This window comes from Marmota marmota, unplaced genomic scaffold, assembly GCF_001458135.2.
Source record: "Marmota marmota marmota unplaced genomic scaffold, marMar, whole genome shotgun sequence".
NCBI lineage: Eukaryota > Metazoa > Chordata > Mammalia > Rodentia > Sciuridae > Marmota > Marmota marmota.
Window position 1 is genome coordinate 40711976 of NW_026000093.1, and position 11123 is coordinate 40723098.

The window sequence follows — 11123 nt, forward strand, 5'->3', positions numbered from 1 at the left end:
TTGGGGTTGGGTTCAAACATTATGGTGACATTGATTTATACACATTTCAAATAAAAATAGAATTTCCAGATACAAAATACAATAAGAATCATAAAAAGGTCACGTGATAGCCAGTAGCAAACGAGACCCTATATTCATTTATCCAGGTCATTTATTGGTGAGTCATGATTTGTGGTCTGAAACCCAAACACAGTTCCCTGAAACCAAATAACATCATCTCTAATCTATTTCCCTGATGAAATCTGGCTACAGTTCAGCAATGCAGTAAAAACATGTTCCATAAAAAATATCTTTATGGGTTCTCCCATTACAATGACAATTTCCTCTTAGGAGGTGGAGAATCATCAAAAACTTTAATCCTTTAAACATAGAAATTTCCCATAAACTTAAATAGTACAAGGAAGTAAAATTCTAATCAATTTTTCTGGTACTACCACATTCAAAGAATGTAAACATACATAGTACTAGGTTAGCTATTATTTTAACTCCTTAGTAGTACCCAAATGTTAAATTGCTTAGTGTGGGCTTAAGGTTCAAAATAGAGTTTGCCTTTAGTAGTAATTAAATAAAATTGTGAGGCTGCACAAGGCTGTATGGATAAATTGTGGTGGCACTGGCAACTGTAAGCAGGATTGGAGGAAGAAAACTAGAATCACATAGCACTACACTTGCTGACATTCATCTCCCTAGTCTTCAAGATGAAATTGAAGCATCTCTGGGTGCCAAACCTGAGCATGTTTAAATCCAATGCCTTTGTTAAGGCAGCATCATGCAGGCTTAGTTACATTATTTATTCACTGTGTTTGGCAGCCTCCAAGAAGGCCCCCAGCGGTCCCTGCCACTGGAATTCACACCCTTGTAGAATTTCCTCCCATATTTTACCAGGGTTTACATGTGTGAGTAATAGAACACAGAAGTGGTTGTATTTCACTTTCAAGACTGTATGTGCACATGACAGCTTCAGTCTGGGTTTCTCTCAGCTCACTCATTGGAGAAAGCTAGCTGCCATGTGGTAGGTAAAACTACAAAGGGGCCCATGTTGCAACGAATGGAGATATTCTGCCAACAGCCATGTGAGTGAGCTGGAAGCGTATTCTCCAATCCAGTTGAGTGTCTATATGCCTGCAGTCTTGAGTGACACCTTGACAGCAACCTCATGAGATCCTAAGCTAGAGTCACTAATTTGTACCCAAATTCCTGATTCTTAGAAACTGAGATAAATGTTTGCTGTTCCAAGATAATTTTGGAGGGGGGGGATTTGTTATCCAGTAATAGATAATATACCTGTGATTGATTGATTGTTTATTTTTGGTACTAGAGATTGAATCCGGAGGCACTTTACCACTGAGTCACATTCCCAGCCCTTTTTATTTTTTAAGACAGGGTCTCGGTAAGTTGTCTATGACTTCACTAAGTTGCTGAGGCAAGCCTCAAACTTGCAATCCTCCTGCCTCAGCCTCCCAAGTCACTGGGATTACAGGAGTGTGCCACTTGCCCAGCTACCTATTGTGATTTGTGTTATATGTTAGATAAACTAATTTAACTTCTGCTTCTTTCTGTATAGAGATTAATACCAATATGAATATATTTATACTTACTCTCCTTTGTTCCAAAGTGAATTTATGGCTACTTTCAAGTATGTGTAAAATTCTTGGCAGCATAAATTAAAAGAGAAGAGAGGACAGAAAAACAAGAGTGGAGGTATAAAGCAGAAAAAGGAAAAGAGGTTAAAAAATCTATTACACACATTCTATAACTGGGACATCATTCTGGTTCTGAAAGCTTAAGTAACTCCTCCTATCTCCTTCTCTACCCCTGCACACACACAAAAATACAGATATTTATTCAGTTCAGAGTCCAAAAATTTTTTTAAAATCCAATTAACTTCAAAAACATAATTATCCGCAGTGCTAACATGGGTGGGAAGTTTCCTTGGGCACTGCCCTAAAGCAGACACTGCATGGAGTTCATGCTAAGCCTTCACATTCAAGGGAAATTTAATGAAATGGGATGATACACATGCATAGTGCCTCATCTCACGGAGGACTACAACGGCTCTCATGTAACAGTGCCTACTTATGTAACTCTGCTGCTCAGGGTGAGGCTTTGCCATTCTGCAGCTCATCCTCTAAAAACTGTTGCCCTTCACAGACAAATACCCTTGTGACTTTCCATGTTCATGAATATTAAAAACAGCCAATTTCCACTAACTTAATGTAAACGGTTTTGGGAATCATGGATATTCTGAATGTTTTTCCATGTTACTGCCATGTAAGTATCCATTCTCATGGCAACCTATGCACAGAGTTTTGGCCACTAAGATATCCCCTCTTCCTTTTCATCCTTATTTATCTCACCACCAAGTCCTGACATTTTTACTAATGTCTGTTTCCATCTCTTCCCTCCTTCACCTTCTTGCTGCCATTGCTTAGATCTGTATTTTAACTCTTTATTCCCATATTTAGGCTATAGCCTTCAGTTATTCCCAAAGGAGCCATGATCTATATCATTGTCAGAACACTTGTCTTTCATCACAATTCAGTCAAATGTCAATCAGCATCCTGATTATAGAGTGAGAAATCCAGTATCCCTAAAATTAGAGACTTTCAAGTATCAAGATTCAGCCATATGCCCCAATTCTAGCATCTGTGCTTCACCCAACATTCTCCAGATTTTCTCCTGTTCCTCTCTGGGACTTTCTGCACTGTAGTTCCCACTCAGAATGCACCACTACCACATCCTTTCTGGATCCCAATTCCATTCTCTAATCCTAGCTCAGATCTTAGTTCAGAAAATTAAGTCTCAGTGTGGGAGAGACTCTAATGGTCCCATTGTCCAACTCTCAACCTTATCCATAAATCCTCCAGTCATCTAGCCAACATTTATACTGGGCACCTCCTCAGCCAAGCTAAAAATGAGTATGAGAGTTCAGCACTGAAAGAGGTCATAATTGATAGAAGCTGGCATGCAAATGATCACAATATAAGTACAATGGTCAACACATGAACAAAGGGCTTTGTGAGCACATTCTTTGTCATCTGTCATCTAGATTCTATGTAAATGTCTCCACTAACAGGAAACCCATTATCTCAAGGAGTAGCCAATTCCATTTCCTGGAAATATAACCACATGAAGTTACCATAATGAGTTTAAATCTAACTTCCACACATTTATTCTAGTTTTATCAAACTTCAATTTTCCAAGGATAAATCTTTCTTTTCACATGACTGTCATCAAAGTATTTGAAGACCATGTTATGAATATCCCCAAATTTCTCATATATTCTTATTTTAGACTTGTCAACCTGCTGGTATCCCTCCTTTGGCTTCACTGCAGATTTTTTGCCACGGCACCGTGGCAGGCACACACAGCATGGGAGGCTGTGGCAGGAGGATCACAAGTCCAAAGCCAGCCTCAGAAATTTAGTAAGACCCTGTCTCAAAATAAAAATTAAAAGAGCTGGAGATGTAGCTCAGTGGTTAAGTGCCCCTGGGTTCAATCTCTGGTACAAAAAAAAAAAAAAAAAAGATTTTTATGTTATTCAAAGATTGGTGGGGATTCACCAAGGTAGAGTGGTCTTATCTTAAGGCAACTTAAATCCACATGTACATTTTGGGGAGGGAAGTGGGCACCCTCTTTACATTGCTGGTAACAGGCAATCCAAAACTCTGGAGAGAGTCCTTTTCGCTCTCATATACCCAAGTGATCTCTCATCCAAAAGCCAAATTTGAATGTCTCATACTGGGGCTCACGGCATTCTTCCTTGTACTGTTAATCAAATTTTTTTGCTTATCCTATTTAAGTTCTCCACCTAAATATTTTTCTTAAGGGTAAAGGTATTTTTATTATTCTTATTTTCCTTTATGAATGAATAAATGAATATCAAAGGGAGAAAAGCCCTGTTGTATACAGAATAATCCCTAAAAATGATGCATAAGATGTCATACCCAGGACTTGTGAATGTCTATATTACATGACAATGGAGAATTAAGGGTGCACAAGGAATTAAGAGTGCTAACCAGCTATTTTACAGAAATCAACCTGAATTTTTACAATGGGCCCTATGTAATCACAAGGGTTTGTTCAAAAGGCAGGCAGAAGAGGAAGTCAGAGTCAGAGGGTGATCTGAAGATGCTACTCTACTAGCTATAGAATAGAGAAAGGATCCAAGAGAGAAGAATTGATGGGAACTCATACATAAAAGCTGCAAAAAGAAACAAAAGGCTCCCTAGTACCTCAGACACTTCCCTTCGGCCCAGGAGACTCAGGTCAGACTTCTGACCTGCAGAACTGAAAGCTAATGTGTGTGTTGTTTCAAGTAGCAATAGGGAACTAATTAAAGAGCTAATAAAATTTGGTATTATTTGCCAGCCATCATTTGGCATTTCTACTTACATTACCCTTAATGCTTATAACATGGAGGAGGAGGAGGGGAAGAAGGAGGGGGGTGAATGAGAAGAGAGGAGGTGAAGGGGAGGTGGGGGAGGGGAGGAGGAGAAGAGAAAGGAGGAGGAGGAGGAGGAGGAGGAGGAGGAGGAGGAGGAGGAGGAGGAGGAGAAACTATTGGGTAAATTGTGAAAGATTACCCAGCTAGTAAAATGCAGAGGTAGGATTTGAACTCGGGTCTGGTGATGCCAACTCATACTCATCTCAAAAAACCATGATGCCTAAGAAGGGATAAAAATCACAATTCTCTAAATATTCTGATTAGAGTCTCAGAGCCCATTATTCCTAGGAGAAATAGGATACATAATAGCTATTATTAACTTTTCTCTTTAATTCATTGCCTTCCTTCTCTCCTTGAACTTTTCTCTCTACAGTTCATACTGCTTAAACATAAAAATACTAGGGAGACTGAGGCAGGAGGATCAGAAGCTAGAGGCCAGTCTGGGCAATTTAGCAAGACCCTGTGTCAAAATAAAAAGAACTAGGATGTAACTCAGTGGTAGAATGCTTGCATAGCAGGTGTGAGACCCTAGGTTTAATTCCCAGTACCAAAAAATTAATAAGTGAATTAAATTACTTGAACACTAACTTATCACTTTTGATAGATCAAATTATTCACTCCATATTATGAAATCAACTATAGTTTTATCTGTAGGATGCAGATGGAATACATGAGGCATTCAATTACAAATATTTATGACATCTAGTATACATGGAAAACATACTTTTATAAGTCACAACTGCTTCTCCTAGAAAACCATAACTTAGGTATACATAATGTATTGCTGGTTACAGACACAATAAGAGTGGTGAAAATCCTACAATTATAAGGATATAGTTTGCTTCAAATCCATAATGAAATGTGAAACTGTCTATAGTTCTCACCAAGCTATAATTAATTGAATCCTAATTTTGACATAAGCCCTTTTAAAATAAAACCTAATAGAACAAAATAGTGATACTTCATTCATTCATGATATATCTCTAAGCATTCAGCTGTTGTAGTATGCCACTATTTCTTCATTTAAAATGAGTTCATTTACTCATTATTGAGCACCAATTGTGTATAGTGGTCACAATGGCACAGTGCCCTAGAGTAAAAGGCTCTAGGATCTTAAGATGGTTCTACCACTTCCTATTAATATGATCCTGAGGCAAATTACCCTCATTAAGACTCAGTTTCCTCTCCTGTGAAATGCACAGGCTAACCCCTACCTCTCACTGATACAACACACTTAGACCAGGGAGCTATAAAGAAAGCACCTATGACTAGATGGTTCTCACTACATGATATGCCATGGTATAAGAGAGACATGGCCCCTGCACCTGAGTAGCTTATGTTTTAGAAGTTAAAAAAGAAAGATAGCCTTTAAGAAGTTTGCAAATCACAGTTACTAGTTTTAAAGTTATCACTTAGAAACTCCTGAAGAAGTCTGCAGACTGGCAGGGTCTGCTTCACAGGCATCCATGTCTTAGCACCTATTATAAATCCATCCCATGTTTCAGTTCCCCTGAAGTTCTTTCTCCACTTTATACCTTCTGTATTTTGGGGAATCTATCTATAAAATTACACTGAGTGAAAAATCTTGCCAGATTGTTTAATGACCAGACAATTATACCAATTCCCTCTTTAACCCTTCCCCCTCTTGCTCATGCATGTCTCCTTAGTATCTTAAAATACTTCACTGCTGGGCATGGTGGTGCATGCTTGTAATACCAGCAATTTGAAAGAATGAGGAACAATTGCAAGTTTAAGGCCAATCTCAGCATAAAATAAAATATAAATGTAAAAAATAAAAAAAGGACTGGGGATGTAGCTCAGTGGTAGAACGCCCCTGGGTTCAATCTCCAGCACCCAAAACAAAACAAAAAACCTCATTGACAGGAATCTTTTGAGGTATCCATGGTCTCTGATTAACAATTTTATAATTTTATTATGGTGTGAAAGTGATTCACAGTTCAGTTGAAATTGTACTTCAAGTTTTGAATTTTAATCTTTTCCTGGATTAGAGATATGTTGTATGATACTCTCTTGAAGCTGAGAAGTGACAGTGAGCCACAGCTCCTAGTCAGCCATTTTGTCACTACAGGAAATGACTGACACTCTGCAGTGTGTTGTGTTGGTAGGCTACGATATTCAGTAGGTTAGATGTATTCAATGCATTTTCAACTTCTGATGGGTTTATTGGGGGCATACTACTTTTGAAAATAAATTCAGATTTGTATGTGCCAATCTCAGGCCCACAGACATACAGTCCTAAACCGTTGAACCTCTATAAGAAACCTCAGTTGCCTACTTTTTTATTCTTTGACACATTCAATGAATGCAGAGAAATGTTCTGCCTGATAGCCAGGAGACTTCTTCTGTCCCATTTTTTTTTTTGGTGGTGTGTGTGGGGGTGTACTGGGGATTGAACCCAAGTGCACTTTACCACTGAGCTACATCCCCAGTCCTTATTTTTTGAGATACATTCTCCTAAATTTCTCCAGCTGGCCTTGAATTTGTGATCCTCCTGCCTCAACATCCCAAATTGCTGGGCTTAAAGGTGTGCATCACACCAAGCCCAGCTTGTCCCTAATTTTACAAGAAAATGAAGCTTTATATACTTATTTTTCCTATTGATCATTCTATTGACTCTTGAAATTTGATGAAAATCGAGTCCTTTTCAAATACAGAATGAGACAAATGTTAAAGCTCCTAGAACAGCCTCTGGTCTGAAGATGAGCCACCCATTCATTTTGTTTCCTTAGTGTAGGTAATTTGTCAATTTCACTGCATAGCTCCAAGTAAGTTAATTACAAAGAAGGAACTCAACATTGATATGGTAAGAAGGCAGATATCCATTGTTTAGCTATTGGGTAATTATTTGCTAGTTCCTAGCAAAGACCTGTAAAGGAAATAGCAGATAGAGTGTGGTGAACCAGCCTCTCTTCCTTCTGGTTGCTGATTTTGGCAAAGACCACAATAAGTCAGCAACTATCAGGCTGACAGCATCTCAGACCCACATGCAGATCTATTTTAAGCTTCCTGGCTGGCACCACTGAGGCTACTGGACCATCTCCATGTTGTCAAAGCTAACCTCCAATACCCCTCCCTCCCCTGCCAAGGGTCTTTTCATCTGCCCACAAGAACACCAGGCCAATCTGGTCAAGCATTTGCTCATTTCTAAGTTTATTGTAGGTCAATAAAATAACTAAATTTTAAGGGTCACATTCAAAAACTTTAACATTTTTAGTATCACAGAAAGTATTTGTGTAGACAAAACAGGCATTTTTGCATAGTGCTTTCTTTGTACCAGGCTATTTTTGAAGCCCCTTCCTCTCTCCTTGCCAGTCCCTTCTCTACAACAATCTTGGGTTGTTTTTGTGCTACTTTTCAACAACTTCAAACACTAAAGGATCAACAGGTTGTTCTAGTGGTTTAAACAATCTCTGAGGTCAAAGTACCAAACGGAAAGGCCTGAGCCCTGGCCCTGGCCCTGACAAGATAGACATGTGATAACAACCCGTTTTAAGTAAGCCCATTAGATGGCCAAATGGAGCTCCATCTAGAAATAGGCCAAGGTCAGGCCAGAGATGAATCAAGACTGCTCTAGTGTACCAGCAGTTGTCACCTCTGTAGAAGGACTGGCACTTCATAATGTGCATGTTACTGCATCATAGAACTTTGCAACTTGAGAACAGAACTTATATGTCTATATAAGATTGTTTCAGAGCTATCATTTTGGGAGATTTTATTCTGACTCCAGAAATATCTTGGCATTCAATCCTGATGATAAATTCTTTGACTGTATTTAGTGGGGGCAAATATTAGTTTTTTTTCCCCCTGGTATTGGGGATTGAACCCATGGACTTGTGCATGCTAAGCAAGTGCTCTACCAATGAACTACATTCCAGCCCTTATAAAATCTTATTTTGAGTCAGGATCTTATTAAATTGCCCAAGGTGGCCTTAACTTCAGTCCTTTTGACTTAGCTTCTGCAGTAGCTGTGATTACAGGCATGTGCCACCATGCCCCACCAAATGCCAGTTTTTTAAGTGTGGGTATTATCTTCAGAAATAGTCATGCAGAACTAGTAATAAGATGGGAAAATTAATACTATTCTGGTATAAAACCAAAGAGCTGTCTATAGTAAAACAAGTTGGGAGTGTCCTGTGCAGATCTGAAAACTATTTGAACAGGGAATTTAAAAAGTGCTCTGAAAAATGACAATGTCAGTATGGAATAAGGGTATATGCAACTAAGGTCACAACTGTGAAGAGGTCATTTGCTATGGATGCATAAATTCTGAAGACTCACAACCACCATTGGTTTATAGATATCAGAGAAGTCTATTATAAATATTTCTGGGTCCACAGGCAGAAACTCTTAATAATCCACTCTTAGCTTCAATGACTTGATCTCCATACTTACAAAGCAGAGACTAAAGGTAGTAGCACTCATCATATAAATTAAATTGACAGACTAAGGGTCTAAGACTCAATATCTTAATAACAATACCATCTCACCATAAAATCTATTGCGTTTGAGGATCTGGGTCTCTTGCTTTCCTGGTGCCCTTAATCTATAACACTGACTTGAAACATCTTTAATAATAACAGCGAATGCTTATATAGTACTTGCCACCTTTCTTAGCAAGTTATACAGAGCAACTCAATACAGCCCCGTGAATTATTTCTACTTTTATTCTTAAGATTCCTATGATAGCAATAAGGCACAACAGAAGTTGCCCCAGACCATAAAGTAAGGTGGCAAAGGGGGGACTGGAATTCAGGCAGTCTCACCAGATATGTTTATAATTACAATGCTATACCATCCTATGCTGCCTCTATGAGACAAGAGAAAACCAGATTCACAAATGAGGTTCTTAACAGAAAAATGAAGGAAAATTTATGGGAAGCTCATCTGAAAAGCAAAAAAAGGAGAGGAAGTGAGGCAGATGGACCTATGTAAACTAGGATGAAGGCCAGAAGATCAAGATCAGCCACAAGAGTTCCCGGGGACTTGTCAAAAAAAGACTCTCCTTTAATTTATTTAGAGAATAGAGGAGGAAGTTTGAAAGACCCAGGTGTTAAGACCGACTATTTTGGGGCCAGGTGGGTGGGACAAGCCTGTATTCCCAGACACTAGGGAGGCTGAGGCAGGAGGATTACAAGATTAAAACCAGCTTCAGCAATTTAGTGAGGCCCTGAGCAATTTAGAGACCTGTCTCAAATTTTATTTTGTCTCAAAATAAAAAATAAAAAAAGGCTGTGGGGCTTAGTAGTTGAAAGCCCCTGGGTTCAATCCTTAGTACCAAAAAACCAACCAAAAAACAACCAACCAACCAGCTAAACAAACAAAAACCACCTAGTTTGGGTATAGTTTTTCCTTTATTACATAAAAATCCAGTAATTCAGGATTAAAAGAATCCACAGTAATGCTAACATGATAGTTTTTATATCCAGTCCAAAGCACTTCATAAACTTTATTGGCTTGTCAGCAGATGTACATAATAAATCAAGGTCGACTCATTGTCTTAACACTAGGCAGGATAAGTGCAATGATCTCCCCCATATCCCAAAGGAAGCTTTTAGAAGCCATTATCCTGTAAAGATGGGATCTGTGTGGATAGAGCTAAGTGAGGAAGCTTTTAGAAGCTACTTTCCCATAAGGAGTGGGTATGGGTGAATGGAGGTAAATGAAGGGCCCTCAATGTCTTCAGTTTGGCCACATTCAGAGCCAAGGCCTAACCTCCTCTCACAGATGCTGAAAACTGTCTTAAGTTGGGAAAACGGATCTCACCATTGGTAATAACTCAAAGGATCTTCTTTCTGACTCTCAAGTTCAGTTCTCTTCACAACTTTTGCAGACTACAGTCCATCCCTTTTCCTTGTAACCAGTCAGGGCAAACGAAGCAATACTGATTTCAAAGTCCTTCAGGGAAGGTGATCACACACCTATTGGACGAGGAAAATAATTCTTTCATCTAAATTTCTCCTATTCTTTAACTAGCTTCCTCTGCCTGGGACCTGAGGGGTATCTAGGAAAACAATATTAGACAATATCCGAATTAATGATCCTGAAATCTACAACTCTATCCTGAATGAATGACAGCAAGAGCTGCACTCAAGACTACGTCGCAGGTTGGGATGAACTTCAAACGGTTTAGTCTGGAGTTGGGCCGGGAGTTGCTCCTGCAGGCTACGCTGAGAAACCTGCACATACTGGGGGCGGCGTGGCGATCAGGCGGGCCTTACGCACCACGCGGCCCGCGCCGAGGTACCAGATTCGCCGAAGCCCTCCTGGTGGGATAGCAGCCCGTGCCCCGAACCCCACGCGCGCAAATGATGCTTGGGCCCGCCCAGAAAACAACTCCTTCCTGGGCCAGCCTCCCACAATCACCACCACACAGCCCAGCGTACAGCGGACCCTTGTACAACTCAGTCCCGCCTTCCACCAGCTATAAGGCGAGGTCACGTGAGCAGGTCCGGGCAACCAATGGGCCGCCCTCGCCGAATGGAAGGGATTGTCTGACCCCCGTGACGTCACAAAGCTAGCGGGTAATGCGCTCCTCTTCCGCCCCCGCCCTCATGGCTACTGCCCGCTCTCCGCCTCCCCGCCCACTCTCCACTGCGCAGCCAATAGGGAGGCGGGATGCGCTCCGGCCGGAACGTGAGGGCGGGGCAGGGTGGTG